At 39.3% G+C, this 17616-nt stretch overlaps 1 protein-coding gene across 4 annotated transcripts in view; it reads left to right on the plus strand.

Annotated features, from left to right (window-relative positions):
- LOC141584037 (centrosomal protein of 44 kDa-like) overlaps window positions 1–17616 on the plus strand; it is an 80558-nt gene that overhangs the window by 41420 nt on the left and 21522 nt on the right. For 3 of the 4 annotated variants that reach the window (XR_012516920.1, XR_012516921.1, XR_012516927.1), the window contains one exon: window positions 10105–13404. The gene's annotated coding sequence lies outside the window, so the exon portion shown is untranslated. The remainder of the gene's footprint in view (window positions 1–10104; window positions 13405–17616) is intronic. The other variant, XR_012516923.1, reaches the window with a different exon arrangement.

Raw genomic sequence — 17616 nt, forward strand, 5'->3', positions numbered from 1 at the left:
ATGGAGATACTACCATCTCCTTTGTATGGTTGTATGAGGATTCAATGAGCCGATGCATGTGAAACATATGGTATATGTGCTGGCACATGAGTCTGTGTGTGTCTGGTAAGGGAATGTGGATGTGCACATGTGCTCTGTACTGAATATTTCCTGCCTTTTTTCTACCCCTCATCCCCATCCTACTGCTACCCCAAACATTCAGCCAATTTAGGGACAGGACAGAAAATGGAAATGGATTGAAAGTCATTCTTTCTTTTATTTTTCCAAAGCCTTAAACCTTCAGAGAATGTAGGTTTGAAGGAAGCACAAAAGGATGGGGTATAAGAAGAAGACAGAGATAGAATGCCTTGAGGAAACATAAAGTGCAAATGTTCCTCTACACTTGTACAAGACCATTCCCAAGGCTGAGGGAAAGGAGGAGGTGGGCTTGTGGATCCTGAGAGCAGAGGTGATCACCATGCTTCTTACTGGCAGTGCCTGAGAAGCTGGCAAGACTCCCAAGAGGAGGGGAACTGAGGTGCTCAGGCAGGGGAGCCCTGAGCAGTCTCACTGTAGATTTCTTAGACAAAGGAGCTATAACAGCAACAAAGATTGCCAAAGCTGCTAAGGTCAAGAGATAACTGGAGTAATTGCCAGGATGGTTGCAGAAGCCCCTGATGTCATTTCATGGGACCCAGAAGCAGAACACAACTCTGAGCTGGGCAGGTGCAGTGTGACAGGTCCCCCACCAGGTTACTTAAGTGGGTTTGTTCACTGCTTGAATCTTGAAGGCTGGGCAGTGAGCCAAAGCCATGGTGCCCAGCCAAGGAGCAGGTGTCCCTAAGAACTCAATCGACCTGGAAAGTATTCGAGAACCTACCAAGAAAAACAGTCTCATCGCTCAAACACGGTAGCCAAAGAGCCAGAAAACTAGCTTAAAAGCAGTTTAGAGATGGGAGGAACTCTGGAACTGTCCTGCTGTTGCCAAGGAGTGCCCTGTATATAAGTCCTAATAAACTCATCTCACCAAGCTGGTCTTGTCTGAGTCGAGTCGTACTTTGGTCTCTGCTTCCTCCCAGTTTGGGGAAAACTTTTCTATACACTTCTGGGCTTTTCTCCTAACAGCAGAGAAAGACTCTAAGAAGGACTGGAATGTGATAGGGCTTGGAAATTGAAATTGAGTCTTTTTTTTTTTTTTTTTTTTTTTTTTTTTTTTAGAAAGATCAGATACAACTGAACTTAACTTATAAATTGAACTTCGCATACAACATCTACTCAAAAAGTTTCACTCAGTCAAGTATTCAGCTACTATTGATATGGAAGAAAGTAAGAAAGGGAACACTCTCCATCCAGCTAACATACATATTTTTTAAAATTATACTTTAAGTTCTGGGATGCATGTGAAGAACGTACAGGTTTGTTACATAGGTATACATGTGCCGTGGTGGTTTGCTGCACTTATCAATCCGTTATCTACATTAAGTATTTCTCCGAATGCTGTTCCTCCCTTTACCCCTGCACCAACAGGCCCTAGTGTGTGATGTTCCCCTCCCTGTATCCATGTGTTCTCATTGCTCAATTCCCACTTACGAGTGAGAACCTGTGGTGTTTGCTTTTCTGTTTCTGTGTTAATTTACTGAAAATTATGGCTTCCAACTTCACCCATGTCCCTGCAAAAGACATGAACTCATTCTTTTTTTATGGTTGCATAGTATTCCATGCTCTATATGTGCCACATTTTCTATATCCAGTCTATCATTTATGGGCATTTGGGTTAGTTCCAAGTCTTTGCTATTGTGAACAGTGCTGGAATAAACATACATGTGCATGCATCTATATACCAGAATATTTTATAATCCTTTGGGTATATATCCGGTAATGGGATTGCTGAATCAAATGATATTTCTGGTTCTATATCCTTGAGGAAGTGCCACACTGCCTTCCACAATGGTTGAACTAATTTACACTTCCACCAGCAATGTAAAAGTGTTGCAATTTCTCCACATCCTCTCCAGCATCTATTGTTACCTGACGTTTGAATGATGGCCATTTTAACTGGTGTGAGATGGTATCTCATTGTGGTTTTGATTTGCATTTCTCTAATGACCAGTGATGGTGAGCTTTCTTTCATATGTTTCTTGGCCTCATAAATGTCTTCCTTTGAGAATTGTCTGTTTATAATCTTGGCCTTCTTTTTGTTTTTGTTTTTTACTCATAAATTTGTTTAAGTTCTTGTGGATTTTGGATATTAGTCCTTTGTCAGATGGATAGATTGCAAATTTTTCTCCCATTCTGTAGGTTGCCGGTTCACTTTGATGATAGTTTCTTTTGTTGTGCAGAAGCTCTTTAGTTTAATTAAATCCCTTTTGTCAATTTGCCTTTTGTTGCCATTACTTTTGGTGTTTTAGTCATGAAGTCTTTGCCCATGACTGTGTCCTGAATGGTATTGCCTAGGTTTTCTTCTAGGGGTTTTATGGCCTTAGGTCTTACATTTAAGTCTTTAATCTATCTTGACTTAGTTTTTGTATAAGGTATAAGGAAAGGGTCCAGTTTTCTGCATACAGCTAGCCTGTTTTCCCAACAATATTTATTAAATAGGGAAACCTTTCCCAATTGTTTGTTTTTGTCAGGTCTGTCAGCAGATCAGATAGTTGTAGATGTGTGGCATTATTTCTGAGGCCTCTGTTCTGTTCCACTGGTCTACATATCTGTCTTAGTACCACTACCATGCTGTTTGGTTATTGTAACTTTGTATAGTTTGAAGTCAAGTAGTGTGATGCCTTCAGCTTTGCTTTTTTTGCTTAGGATTGTCATGTCTATGCGGGCTCTTTTTTTGGTACCATATGAAATTTAAAGTTTTTTTTTTTTTTTTCTAATTCTGTGAAGAAAGTCAATGGTAGCTTGATGGGAATAGCATTGAATCTGTAAGTTACTTTGGGCGGTATGGCCATTTTCACAATATTAATTCTTCCTGTCCATGAGCATGAAATGTTTTTCCATTTGTTTGTGTCCCTTCTTATTTTCTTGAGTAGTGGTTTGTAGTTCTCCTTGAAGAGGCCCTTCACATCCCTTGTAAGTTGTATTCCTAGGTAGTTTATTCTCTTTGCAGCCTTTGTGAATGGGAGTTCTCTCATGATTTGGCTCTCCGCCTATTGATTTTATATCCCGAGACTTTGCTGAAGTTTCTTATCAGCTTAAGGAGTTTTTGGACTGAGACAATGCAGTTTTCTAAATATACAATCATGTCATCTGCAAACAGAGACAATTTGACTTCCTCTTTTTCTATTTGAATACCCTTTATTTCTTTCTTTTGCCTGTTTGCCCTGGCCAGAACTTCCGATAATATGTTGAATAGGGTGGTAAGAGAGGGCATCCTTGTCTTTTGCCAGTTTTCTAAGGGAATTCCTAGGTATGTTATTCTCTTTGTAGAAATTGTGAATGGAGTTTACTTATGATTTGGCTCTCTGTTTGCCCATTGTTAGTGTATAGAAATGCTTTTGTACATTGATTTTATATCCTGAGACTTTACTGAAGTTGCTTATCAGCTTAAGGAGATTTTGGGCTGAGATGATGGGGTTTTCTAAACATACAATCATGTCATCTGTAAACAGAGACAATTGGACTTCCTCTCTTTGTCTTCGAATACCATTTATTTCTTTCTCTTGCCTGATTGCCCTGGCCAGAACTTCCAATATTATGTTGAATAGGAGTGGTGAGAGAGGGCATCCTGGTCTTGTGCTGGTTCTCAAAGGGAATGCTTCCAGCTTTTGTCCATTCAGTATGATATTGGCTGTGAGTTTGTCAAAAATAGCTCTTATTATTATGATATATATTCCATCAATACCTAGTTTATTGAGTGTTTTTAGCATGAAGCGGGATTGAATTTTATCAAAGATCTTTTCTGCATCTATTGAGATAATATATATATATATTTTTTGAGACGAAGTTTCGCTCTTGTTGCCTAGGCTGGAGTGCAATGGCACGATCTTGGCTCACCACAATCTCTGCCTTCCAGGTTCAAGTAATTCCCTGCCTCAGCCTCTCAAGTATCTGGGATTACAGGCATTTGTCATTGGTTCTGTTTATATGATGGATTACATTTATTGATTTGTATATGTTGAACCAGCCTTGCATCCCAGGGATGAAGCCAACTTGATTGTGGTGGATAAGCTTTTTGATGTGCTGTGGGAGTCGGTTTGCCAGTGTTTTATTCAGGATTTTTGCATCTGTGTTCATCAGGGATACTGGCCTAAAATTTTCTTTTTTTGTGGTGTCTCTGCCAGGTTTCCGTATCAGTACAATGCTGGCCTCATAAAGTGAGTTAAGGGGAAGACCCTCTTTTCCTATTGTCCGGAGTAGTTTCAGAAGGAATGGTACCAACTCCTCTTTGTAACTCTGGTAGAATTTGGCTGTGACTCTGTCTGGACCTGGGGTTTTTTTGATTGGTAAGGCATTAATTACTGCCTCAATTTGAGAACTTGTTATTGGTCTATTCAGGGACTCAACTTCTTCCTGGTTTAGTCTTGGGAGGGTGTATGTGTCCAGAAATTTATCCATTTCTTCTAGATTTTTTAGTGTATTTGCATAGAGGTGTTTACAGTAAATTTTTCCTGCTTTCTCATGTGGGCATTTAGTGGTATAAATTTCCCTCTAAACACTGCTTTAGCTGTGTCCCAGAGATTCTGATATGTTGTATCTTTGTTCTCATTGGTTTCATAGAAGTTATTTATTTCTGCCTTTATTTCTCTACTTACCCAGTAGTCATTCAGGAGCAGGTTGTTCAGTTTCCATGTCGTCGTGTGGTTTTGAGTGAATTTCTTAATCCTGAGTTATAATTTGATTGCACTGTGGTCTGACAGACTTTTTTTTTTTTTATCATTTCTATTCTTTTACATTTGCTGAGGAGTGTTTTACTTCCAATTATCAAGTAAATGTTAGAATAAGTGCTATGTGCTACTGAAAAGAATGTATATTCTGTTGATTTGGGTTCTGTAGATATCTATTAGGTCCACTTGTTCCAGAGCGGAGTTCAAGTCCTGAATATCCTTGTCAATTTTCCGTCTCATTGTTCTAATATTGACAATGGGGTGTTAAAGTCTTCCACTATTCTTCTGTGGGAGTCTAAGTCTTTTTGTAGGTCTCTAAGAATTTGGTGTATGAATCTGGGTACTCCTGTATTGGGTGCATGTATATTTATGATAGCTCTTCTTGTTGCATTGATCCCTTTACCATTATGTAATGCCCTTCTTTGTGTTTTTTTAATCTTTGTTGGGTTAAGGTCTGTTATATCAAAGATGAGAATTGCAACTCCTGCTTTTTTTTTTTCTTTCCATTTGCTTGGTAAATATTCCTCTACCCCTTTATTTTGAGCCTATGTGTGTCTTTGCATGTGAGATGGGTCTCCTGAATACAGCAGAGCAATGAGTCTTGACTTTATTCAATTTACTAGTCTGTGTCTTTTAATTGGGGGCATTAAGCCTATTTACGTTTAAGGTTAATATTGTTATGTGTGAATTTAATCTTGTCATCATGATCCTAGCTGGTTATTTTGCACATTAGTTTATGCAGTTTCTTCATAGTGTTGTTGGTCGTTATATTTTGGTATGTTTTTGCAGTGACTGGTACCAGTTTTTCCTTTCCATATTTAGTGCTTCTTTCAGGGGCTCTTGTAAGGCAGGCCTGGTGGTGACAAAATTTCTTAGCATTTGCTTGTCTGTAAAGGATTTTATTCCTCCTTTGTTTATAAAGCTAGGTGTGACTGAATATGAAACTCTGGGTTGAAAATTATTTTCTTTAAGAATGTTGAATATTATCTCCCACTCTATTCTGGATTGCAGGGTTTCTGCAGAGAGATCTGCTGTGAGTCTGTTGGGCTTCCCTTTGTGGGTAACCTGACTTTTCTTTCTTGCTGCCATTAACATTTTTTCCTTCTTTTCAACATTTGTGAATCTGACAATCAGGTGTCTTAGGGTTGGTATTCTTGAGGAGTATCTTAGTTGTGTTCTCTGTATTTCCTGAATTTGAATGTTGGTCTGTCTTGCTAGGTTGGGAAGTTCTCCTGCATAGTGTTCTGAAGAGTGTTTTCTAGTTTGGTTCCATTTTCTCCATCACTTTCAGGTACACCTATCAGCTATAGGTTTGGTCTTTACATAGTCCCATATTTCTTAGAGGCTTTGTTTGTTCCTTTTCATTCTTTTTTGTCTAATTGTGTCTTCATGTTTTATTTCATTAGGTTCATCTTTAATCTCTGTTATCCTTTCTTCCACTTGATCATTTCAGCTATTGATACTTGTGTATGCTTCACAAAGTTCTCATACTGTGTTTTCCAGCTCCATCGGGTCATTTATGTTCTTCTCTAAATCAGTTGTTCTAGTTAGCAGTTCTGTAACTTTTTATCAAGGTTCTTAGTTTCCTTGCATCGGGTTAGATCATGCTCCCTTAGCTTGGAGAAGTTTGTTATTACCCACCTTCTGAAGTCTACTTCTGTCAATTCATCAAGCTTATTCTTCATCCAGTGTTGTTCCCTTGCTAGCAAGGAGTTGTGAACCTTTGGAGAAGATACTTTCTGGCTTTTTGAATTTTAGCATTTTTGTGCTGTTTTTTTCCTCATCTTCCTGGATTTATCTACCTTTGATATTTGATGCTGATGACCTTTGGATGGAGTTTTTGCATGGGCATCCTTTTCGTTGATGTTGATGTTATTGTTCTCTGTTTGTTGGTTTTCTTTCTAACAGTCAGGCCCTTCTTCTGCAGGTCTGCTGGAGTTTTCTGGAGGTCTCCTTTATGAGGTGTCTGTTGACTCTGCTGTAATGTATTTCCTAGTCAAGGGTCGTGAGGGTCAGGAACCCACTTGAGGAGGCAGTCTGCCCCTGAGCAGAGCTCAAGTGCTCTGCTGGGAGATCCGTTACACTCTTCAAAGCTGGCAGGCAGGAATATTTAAGTCTGCTGAAGCTGCACCCACAGCTGCTCCTTCCTCCAGGTTCTCTGTCCAAGGAAGATGGGAGTTTTATTTATGAGCCCCTGACTGGGGCTGCCTTTCTTTCAGAGATGCCCTGTCCAAAGAAGAGGCATCTAGAGAGCCAGCTGACATATTTTTTTATACCTCATGCCTACTTATGATCTTGCTTGATCAGTGACATCTACTTTTAAGAATTTTGAAAAGAAAAGAATTTTAAATCTTTCTTTTGCACTGATATTTGCCTTCAAACATGCTGAACTTTTCACTTATCCTCAAACAACAACTACCAGTTTCTTTCGATCCAACCGTTATATCAAGTTCCTATGTCCTTCCTTTTTCTTATCACATTTCTTAAGAGGGCAGTCACACTTGATGTGTCTGCTTTCTGAACTCACCTGCAATCTCCAATTGATTACAGTTTGGGTTTACTTTTCTTACCATTGAGGGAAACTTTTACTTAGGAAGACAATGACCTGTTGCAGTTCAAATCCAACATTTTTAAATTCTGCATCCTATTTAACCTCTGGTTAGCATTTGACACTATGCCACATCTGTGTGTCAAGATTTGTCTTTTAAAAAGAGTTCAGCATTGTACACAAATATTTTTTAAGCTCTGTATAAGGAAATATTGCTAGAAGTGGAAGTTGCAAAACTCCTCCTTCTTGAGATCTGCTCCAATGTGTTATACTCTACATGTCGGTTAATGCCTTTTGTATGGTACTGTGTCATTTCTCACTTATTTCTTTTCCTCAACTCTCAAATCCAGGAGAATGCCAAATCCTGAAGCTTCTACCTGAGAAATATTTCTTAGTCATTCTTCTTTCCAGCAGCGATTGTGATAGGAAGCCTTCATTGTTCTCTCAATTAGAAAATGTAATCGTCCCTAATTGATTTTCCTGTTACTAGTGTCCCATACTTGAGTCATTTCTCACACTGTAAACCAAATCCAATGATACAGATATCTCTCCCATGAAGTTCTCTGTCATTTCTCTGTTGTCTCCAAGATGAACCTCTAACACTCTATTTCAGGATTTCACAGGGTGGTCCCTAGATCAGGAGAAGCAACATCTCCTGGGAACTTACTAGCAAAACAAAACCTTTGATCCTATCTCAGAGCTATTGAAGCACAAACACTTTAATCCAGGGTCTATGATGGAACAAACCCTTTGGGTGATTCTGATTCACACTAAAGTTGGAGAACCACTGCCCCAGCTGACTAGTAGAATATCCTCTTTCTTCAGGCTGTTCCCAGACTTCACAGCCCCTCTTGCATTTGTATTTCTTTTGCACTTGATGTTATTTTCTCATTGCCTATGTCATCTTGCAAATGCCATACTTTAGGACTGACCTTCCAGACTGGAATATCACACCGAATGTTTTTTCTTGGCAAATCATTATTATTTTTTCACTATCCATTTCAAATGCTGTGAGATTTCCGATATCCCTCAAGATTCATTCTTGCTCTGTCTGTCCTCCATTGGTATTTTGTTCACATCTCTGTAATAGCATTTACCATGCCATATCTTAATTTATCTTTCTGTGTAATATTTGCCTCCTAAGACTGTGCAATTCTTACATATAGACTAGGTCTTGTTCATCTTTGTACCTCTAGTGGCCTAGCTTGCTGTTTTCTGTTTTTCTCTCTCCTTTTTTATTTATGTTTTTTATTGGTCATCTCTTTACAGAAAAGTTTCAAGCATGGGAAACTATTTTCAAAGTGAAATATTTCAATTAATCGCTATAATGGTAATCAAGAAGCTTGGCAATTTATACAACTTTGTAACAGCCTTTTTGCATATCAGAGGAACCAGTCTCCTATTGCTCTTTTGTCCATCTGTGTACATAAAATGACAGTAATTAATCAAGACAGCCTGATTCCTCTCACACACATGCCATGTGTTCTTTCTCTTCTACTTTATCCATGTGCCCTGATAGGCCTCTTTTATACAACTTCCTTTGTGACCGCCAGATTCCAACAACAAGGATGTAATGGTTCCCAGGTTATTTCTTTCTATTGTTCAAAAATCCTGTTTCATTAGGTGCAGTTCTTTCAATTCCCTCTCCTGATTTTTAAAAAAACCAGATTGCTATTTGTGATGCAGAAACACTGTGTGGTGAAGAGATGAAGGAACCTCAGGGTTTGGGTTCTGTTTGATGGCCTATTTCATTAAAGTACAGCCCTCTCCCCATGAGCATACTTAATTCTACAAGATGGACATAAAAGTGGCAATTTTACTCCAGGTGTGAAAATACATTTGTTTCAAAAAATGGGAGCTGATATTGTCAGATTAGTTTAGAGTAGCTTTGCCGTTACTATGGACTTGTGATAGGTGTCTTCATGTTTCCATAGCTTGATATTAAACTGCTTAGTAAATAATATACCAAAGCACCAAATTTAATTCATTAGCTAAAAAGCTTAATGCCGTTTCAACTGGTAATTGTACATTTATAGCGAAAATCATGTGCCTTGTTTCAGTGAAATGAAATTAGACAGTTAAACCAAAACAGATTATTTTAATTACCAACTAAACAGGTTAGAACACTTTTTGATTAAAATCTAGCAAAACAAAATCAGCAAATAATTTTTAAATGATCTCTTAATTTCATCAGAGTATTAAATATTTCTCAATAACTTCCACAGATTTATTTTATGATATGCAGGAAACCACATCTGCAAAACCAGAAGCAGAGTGACTTCTTAATGTGATTTTCATTGTCATTGACAGGGACAGATTTTTGACAGATCTCATTGTTAGATCTGAACTGTTAGAGCCGTTTCTTTTCCAGCAGCAAGTAATTCCAGCTTGACACAATGGTTAACATGGACATCTAGTTCATGAGCTAAATCTAAAGCCCTGTTAAATTTACTTCATGTAAGGAGACCTGCAGCAAATTCTTATGGTAAAGAGAGAGAACTCTTGCAATACTTTGAACTCCAGGTAAGTGAGAGACAATAAATTTGAGTCTCTCTGATGTTCCACTTCAAGATAATAATAGATCTATTCTTAAGAAGTACATAAAGCATACGCATTTTGATCCATAGTGTCTATGAAAAGGACACATTTGGAGACCAGTTGTTCGAGGTGCCGATGTGCTGTCCATATGTCTCAATCTGCTGTGATGGGCAACTGAAGCTATATAAATCCAACACTTTTTTCCCCCTGCAGGCTCTGTATAATCCTTTCCATGTCAAAGGCAGAAAGGAGATCATCCTACAACACATCTCTGCCCTTGAACTTTTTAGCCTCTGTCAATGGTGAGTTGTTAATTACCCATCATAAATTGCCTTCTCTGAGCATTTCCAAATGTTTGCCCCAATTTTGCCTATTAGGATGGTGTACCCATTAGAAATATTCTGAGGCAGGAGAACAGTCTCATTCTGTATCTTAAAAAATAGGTGTAGGGTCATTCTTGTAATCCCAGCAATTTGGGAGGCTGAGGCGGGCAGATCACGAGGTCAGGAAATCGAGACCATCCTGGCTAACACAGTGAAACCCCATCTCTACTAAAAATACAAAAAATTAACCGGGCATGGTGGCACATGCCTGTAATCCCAGCTACTCGGGCGGCTGAGACTGGAGAATTGCCTGAACCCAGGAGGCATTGCGGTGAGCAGAGATTGCGCCATTACGCTACAGGTTGGGCAACAGCAAGACTCCATCTCAAAAAAAAAAAAAAAAAAAAATGATGTAGAGATTAGGCTGACTGTGGGAAGGAAAGAGAGTAGCAATTTGCCTTCTACTAGGAGAAGCCCTGAGGAGAATTTATCCTTGTCTCACAACTGTCTTTTCCAGCATGAAAACAGATATTCAGACTCAATGATAACTAAATCAACATCAGGCTCCTACTACGGTTTTTTCCTTCTTACTAGTCTTCCGAGAGGGGTGCTCTCCCTGAGCACCCTGGAGAGTGCTGGCTGCATCCTTCTTAGAGAAAGGCAGCAATGCTTGGTGAGTGGGTTTTACCTTGTGCTGTGAGGTGTGTGTGTGAAAATTGTAATGGACAGCTTTTCATTTTAATCAACCATATTATATCCCTTGTAATGTAGCCCAGAAAAGTAGGTGGAGGATAAGAAACCCCTTGTGATATTGTTTGGGGCATCTGAGTGGCCAGGGTGTTGTTAGGTGCCCTGAAAAATGCTGGAGAATGTTCAGCATTCTTCAGGGGAACTTGATAACTGTGATCTCTCCATGAGGGAGACTTCTTGGCAAGTGTTCCTTGATAAGAAACCTGGAGTTAAAATTAAGAAACCTGGCTGCAACTAAAAATTATAAATTAGTGCATGTGTCTAGAAAAAAGTAGATACTGTTTATGTGTGTGTGTGTATGTGCATGTATGTGTATGTGTGTGTTTGTGTGTGTGTGTGTGTGTTTCTGTGTGTGTGTTTTAGGAAGGAAGTTACTTAAAGAAATACTCATTTCTCTCTTGCAGAACTAGTTAAAGATTTCTGGTTGATTCTGATTGAATTGGATGGATTCTTAATGCTATTTCAGGCTGGTAATGCTGGTGGCTAAAATGAATGAAAAGGTGTTTGTATGTTAACACCTACAGCCGACTGTGGCTTTTATTTATTCATTCAACACATACTTATTAATCATCAGCTCTGTTCCAGGCACTCAGGCTGGCACCAGGATACTCTTTCAAGAAAAGCTAAGCATTATTTTCATAATTATTGTGTGATGAGCTAGGCAGCTCACTTTACTTCTCTGGGCTACATGTCAAGAAAACAATGGTTAAAATAAGTTACTCTAATCCAACCAACACAGCTGGCTTTTGTGGCTATGGGAGCATGTGCCAGAATATCAGAGAAAAGCTGTCACAGGTTGAGCATCCCTAATACATAGATCTGAAACCTGAAATGTTTCAAAATGGAAACTTTTTGAATGCTAACAAAATTATTTAAAATATTGTATAAAATTACTTTCAGTCTATGTGTATAAGGTGTATATGAAACATAAATGAATTTTATGTTTAGAATTGGGTCTCCTCCCCAAGATCCTCATGATGTATATGAAAATATTCCAAAATCCTAAAAAATTCAAAATCTGAAACACTTGTGGTTGCAAGTGCTTCAGTTAAGGGATACTCAACCTACACACACACACACACACACACAAAATGGTTTACATTCTTTGGTGATAAGTTGATAAAACTTAATGAAACACAAATGTAAGATTGGCAGACAGAAATCCTCTATCTGGAGCTAGATGTTAATTACCATGATTAAAGATCAGTTATTTCTAATTTACTTAACAAACTACTTTGACTGAATATTAGAGTACAAATTATAGAGGAAACCCAAGATACCTTCTTCAGTAATTTCATTGTAACAGAATTGGTACTTATTCATTATTCTACAAGTATATTTGAACGGCTGATTAATAGCGCTAGAAGCTTGCAGTATAGCAGAGGAAGACATATAAACTAGTAAGTGTGCTACAATGTCCAAATTCTGAAAAAAAAGAAGCTTTAAAGCTCCAGTGTTGGGGGGTGTGGGGCACAAAAATATCTTAATAAAAGCAAAAGAATAATTCATTTGTGGTAAGATAATAGTGTCAGCATCTTCTTAAACACTTTGTTCCCTTCCTTTTCTTTTTCCCAGCCAAAAAGAAAAGAAAGGTTCCATGATTAGGGTCAGATATTTATAGCTGTTATCTTAAACCTGTATTTTTTTCTTTTCTTTCTTTCTTCATCCTTTTTAACTAAGTGGCTTTACTTGACTAAACTCTTAGGCAGAAGGAGATGCCTCTAGGTTCCAGAAAGAAGAATCAAAGTAATCAGCTTAGGGAAAAAGAGCTCCCGGGGAAACCCAGAACAGCATAAGGGGTAAATGTTTGTTTGTTGTTTTGAGATGGAGTCTTGCTCTGTTGCCCAGGCTGAAGTGCAATGGTGTGATCTCGGCTCACTGCAACCTCCACCTCCTGGGTTCAAGTGATTATCCTGCCTCAACTCCTCGGGTACCTGGGATCACAGCGGCCCGCCACCATGCTGGGCTAATTTTTGTCTTTTGAGTAGAAATGGGATTTCACCAGGTTGGCCAGGCTGGTCTTGAGCTCCTTACCTCAGGTGATCCACCTGCCTTGGCCTCCCAAAGAATTGAGTGTTTTTGCAGGCTCCATCCCTTATTCCTGGAGTCATCTTAGGGAAATTTTCTGACATTTTATTGCCTTAGAACTCTCCTCTGTAAAGTAGAGAGAAAGATGCCTCACTTGCTTGCTGAGAACTAATGAGATACAATTTTGAGAAGTTATTTTTTTTTTAATCCCCATGATTTTCACCAACCATGATCACACTAAATTTGCCTCACTCGAATACAGCCATAATGGAATGCTGTTAGAACATATTATTCTAATATTCATTCCAGAATTCCTCTCTGTGAACTGTTCCTGTTCAGAATCCATGTTCATACATGCTGGGAGTGTGTCAGCTGGTGACTCCCGAGGAAAGGGGAAGCTGCTATGCATGAGGTAAAAGGAAGAAAGTGTTGTTTTGCTACTCAGAAGGACGGGGTAGGAGAGTGGGATAAAGGGTAGGGAGCAGAGAAGAGACAGGCCAGCAAAATCGAAAAGCAGGTGCTACAGAGAAAGAGTCAGGAGAGAAACTTGAGTGGTGAGTGATAAAAATGGGCCTGGGGGACAGGACGATACATAAGAAGAGATGTGCTTTTGCCCCCTGTCTCTCCAGTCATCACGAGAGTCTATCGAACTTACGAATGCTTTGTTTCCATTTTTGGCAAACACAATAAAGGAGCTGTTTCATATCTGGCAGCACCCCATGTTTGACCCAGATATAAATAAGAAACAAGAGCCCAAGAAGCAGAGGAAGTTAGGAGACAGTAAGCCGCTCAGAAATTAGCCAACGATCGTGCAAGGGCTCTGGGCTTCTGTAGCAAATGGAAATGGGAGGTTCATTCTAGGTTTCCGTAAATACCCAAGGGTTAAATGAACTCCCTTATTGGATGTGACACCAATTTGTAAGGACATCAGAAAATAGTCCACATTGTTTCAAAGTTGGCTACTTTACTTTTAATATATATCAGGGTTTAGAATATGATACCCCAAAATATGGCACCTTGGCATAAGCAGAAAGCTCACTCTCTGACTTTCTCCAACCTTCTCTCCGGAGACCGTAAAAATCATTCTCTCTCCCTCCCTGTGGAGAATGAAGACCCCTTTGAGACAGGTGTCCTACTTTATACCCAGAGAAAAGGAATGAAGATACATACAACCAGAGCAGAATCTGAACAAACAGGCCTTCCTAAGTTCCCCCAGTTTATTGATCATACCCTTTTTGATCAATCAGAGTTTTTTGTTTGTTTGTTTAGGCAGACCCTCACTCTGTCGCTCAGGCTGGAGTTCAGTGGTGTGATCTCGGCTCACTGCAACCTCTGCCTCCCGGATTCAACTATTCTCCTGCCTCAGCCTCTCCAGTAGCTAGGATTACAGGTGCCCACCACCATGCCTAGCTAATTTTTATATTTTTTATTAGAGAAGAGGTTTCACCATGTTGATCAGACTGGTCAATCCAACTTCCATGTGACTGTCCATTCTTTATCAAACCTAGGCATAAAAATACACAGCTTTTCCTAGGTCTTCGGATCTTCATTTCTGAAGTTTCCTGTGTCACTACAATTTTGGTTAAATAATTTTGTTTTGCCTTTCTCTTGTTAATCTATCTTTTGTTATAGGTGTCAGCCACTGATTGTCAACATTACAATGGGTGTGCAGAAGCCACTACTTTTTCTCTCCTGCACATTTAATGAAATTCTTCAGTTTAAATCCTTAGGTGTAAACCAGTAATATCCCTGATCTTTGTTTTGTACTAACAGTCTTGACTTTTCCTAAATCAAGTACATCCTTTTGGATTATTACTCTCACCTATGGGGTCTTCAGAAAAGAAAAATAAAATTACTCTACTGGAGATCATGATGAGACAATATTCTATAAATGGAGATGCCTTATAAAACTGTTTTTGTTCCATTGGTACACAGCTATTTTTAAAGTTATATTTTTAAAACTCACAGTTCTTGCTCTTTGAGACTTCAATTACAAAGTCAGGTATGGCTGTTCTTAACATTTAATTCACACTTGAGGCCAGGAGTTCAAGACCAGCCTGGGCAACATAGTGAGACCCTATCTCTACAATTTTTTCTTAATTAGCTGTGCATGGTGACATGTGCCTGTAGTCCCAACTGCTTGTGAGGCTGAGATGAAAGGATTGCTTGAGCACAGACATTCAAAGCTGCAGTGAGCTATAGTCACCCTGCTGTACTCCAGCTTGGGCAATAGAACAAGATCCTGTCTTGAAAAAAAAAAAAAAAGATTCCTGCATTCAACAACGTTGCCTTTCTTTTGTCTGTTTCCTTTTCTTCCCAACTGTGACCTCCTTACTGAGTTATGCTCTAGGTCCCTGATTCCTTTTTAGGTAGTCTCTGTAATTGGAATTGGTGGTGTGAGAGGAACACACATTCCTACAGAGCCTGCTGCAATAGTGTAAGCCTTATTCACACAGGTAAATTTTAACTGTGATGTCATCTCAGTAAAATGTGATACAGTTTCGGTGTCATTTAAATATTCTGTGACGCTGAACAGGCATGGTGGCTCATGCCTGTAATCCCAGCACTTTGGGAGGCTGAGGTGAGTGGATCACCTGGGGCTGGGAGTCTGACACCAGCCTGGCCAACACGGAGAAACCCTGTCTCTACTAAAAATACAAAATTAGCCAGGTGTGGTAGCATATACCTGTAATCTCAGCTATTCAGGACGCTGAGGCAGGAGAATCACTTGAACCTGGGAGACGGAGGTTGCGATGCGCCAAGATTGTGCCATCGCACTCCAGCCTGGGCAACAAGAGCAAAACTCTGTTTCAAAAAAATAAATAAATAAATAAAACAAACAAACAAAACTCTGTGACACTTTCAGAGGCCACTTTCCAATACACAAAATCATCTCTTGCATTATCTGAGAGAATGACAACTCTTTTTAAAAAATGTTTTTAAAATGACTCTGAAATTCCTAGAAAACCAAACCAAACAAAAACCTCACTATATTTTTATTTTACCAGAAAATAAACATTTTTTTCCCTAGTCATATTTAGGTTGTGGTGAGAGTTAAATAATATGCATGACATGAGAGAACATTATTTACCATAAATATTTGTATAGACACTCCTATTTTATTAACTATTTTCAGAATATCAGAAACTAATAATTCCCCTGCATTTCCATAGGCAACAGTGATCCTAGACCAAATTTCATCTTTTCTCTCTCCAAATTGGTTATGATCACACTTTCTCAGGTTGGTCAACTATATTTAGGCATGAAGGAAAAGGAGAGACAGGCTGTCACTGGTTAAAAAAACACACACATACAAGGGCTTTTCAAGTTAGTCTTGGAGAATTTCATGACATTCCAGGGTTTTTACTGCTTCTGTGAGTAAATTTTTTTTACTGCTCCCATGTAGTAAATGGTTCAGCTTTGGCAAGCCATTTGGGCCTTCATTTCTGCTGTTTTGAATGTGCCCCTCTCAATTCTATGCATGGGAAACCAAATTCCCTATGTGGCAGTCTTGATCTCCTGACCTTGTGATCTGCCTGCCTCGGCCTCCCAAAGTGCTGAGATTGCAGGTGTGAGCTACTGCACCCGGCCCCTATGTGGCAGTATGGAGAGGTAGAACGTTCAAGAAGTGAGTGTATCATGAGTGCTCTGCCCTCATGAATGAATTAATCTACTCATGTCTTAATACACTGATGGGTTAATGGATTAATGGGCAATCATGGGAGTGGAACTGGTGGCTTTCTAAGAGGAAGAGAGGCCTGAGCTAGCACGTTAGCATGCTCAGCCCCCTCACTATGTGATAGTCTGCACTGCCGCAGGACTCTGCACAGTCCTCACCAGGAAGAAGGCTCTCACCAGACACTGAGCCATGCCCTTGGACTTCAAAGCCATCTGAATTGTAAGAAATTTCTTTTCTTTATAAATTACCCAGTTTCAGGTGTTCTTTTTCTTTTCTTTTCTTTTTTTAATTATACTGTAAGTTCTGGGGTACATGTGCTGATCTTGCAAGATTGTTACATAGGTATACACATGCCATGGTAGTTTGCTGCCTCCATCCCCCCGTCAGCTACATTAGGTATTTCTCCTAATGTTATCCTACCCCCTGCTATCCCTTCCCTAGCCTCCCCACCCCTCAACAGACCCCAGTGTGTGATGTTCCCCTCCCTGTGTCCATGTGTACTCATTGTTCAGCACTCACTTATGAGTGAGAACATGCAGTGTTCGGTTTTCTGTTCTTGTATCAGTTTGCTGAGGATGATGGTTTCCAGATTCATCCATGTCACTGCAAAGGACATGAACTCATTCCTTTTGTATGGTTGCATAGTATTCCATGGTGTATATGTGCCATATTTTCTTTATCCACTCTATCATTGATGGGGGCTTGGGTTGGTTCCAAGTCTTTGCTATTGTAAACTGTGCAGCAATGAACATATGTGTGCATGTGTCTTTATGATAGAATGATTTATAATCCTTTGGATATATACCCAGTAATGGGATTGCTGAGTCAAATAGTATTTCTGGTTCTACATCCTTGAGGAATTGCCACACTGTCTTCCACAATGGTTGAACTAATTTACACTTCCACAAACAGTGTAAGTGTTCCTATTTCTCCACATCCTCTCCA

This window comes from Saimiri boliviensis, chromosome 3 (assembly GCF_048565385.1).
Source record: "Saimiri boliviensis isolate mSaiBol1 chromosome 3, mSaiBol1.pri, whole genome shotgun sequence".
Taxonomy (NCBI): Eukaryota; Metazoa; Chordata; class Mammalia; order Primates; family Cebidae; genus Saimiri; species Saimiri boliviensis.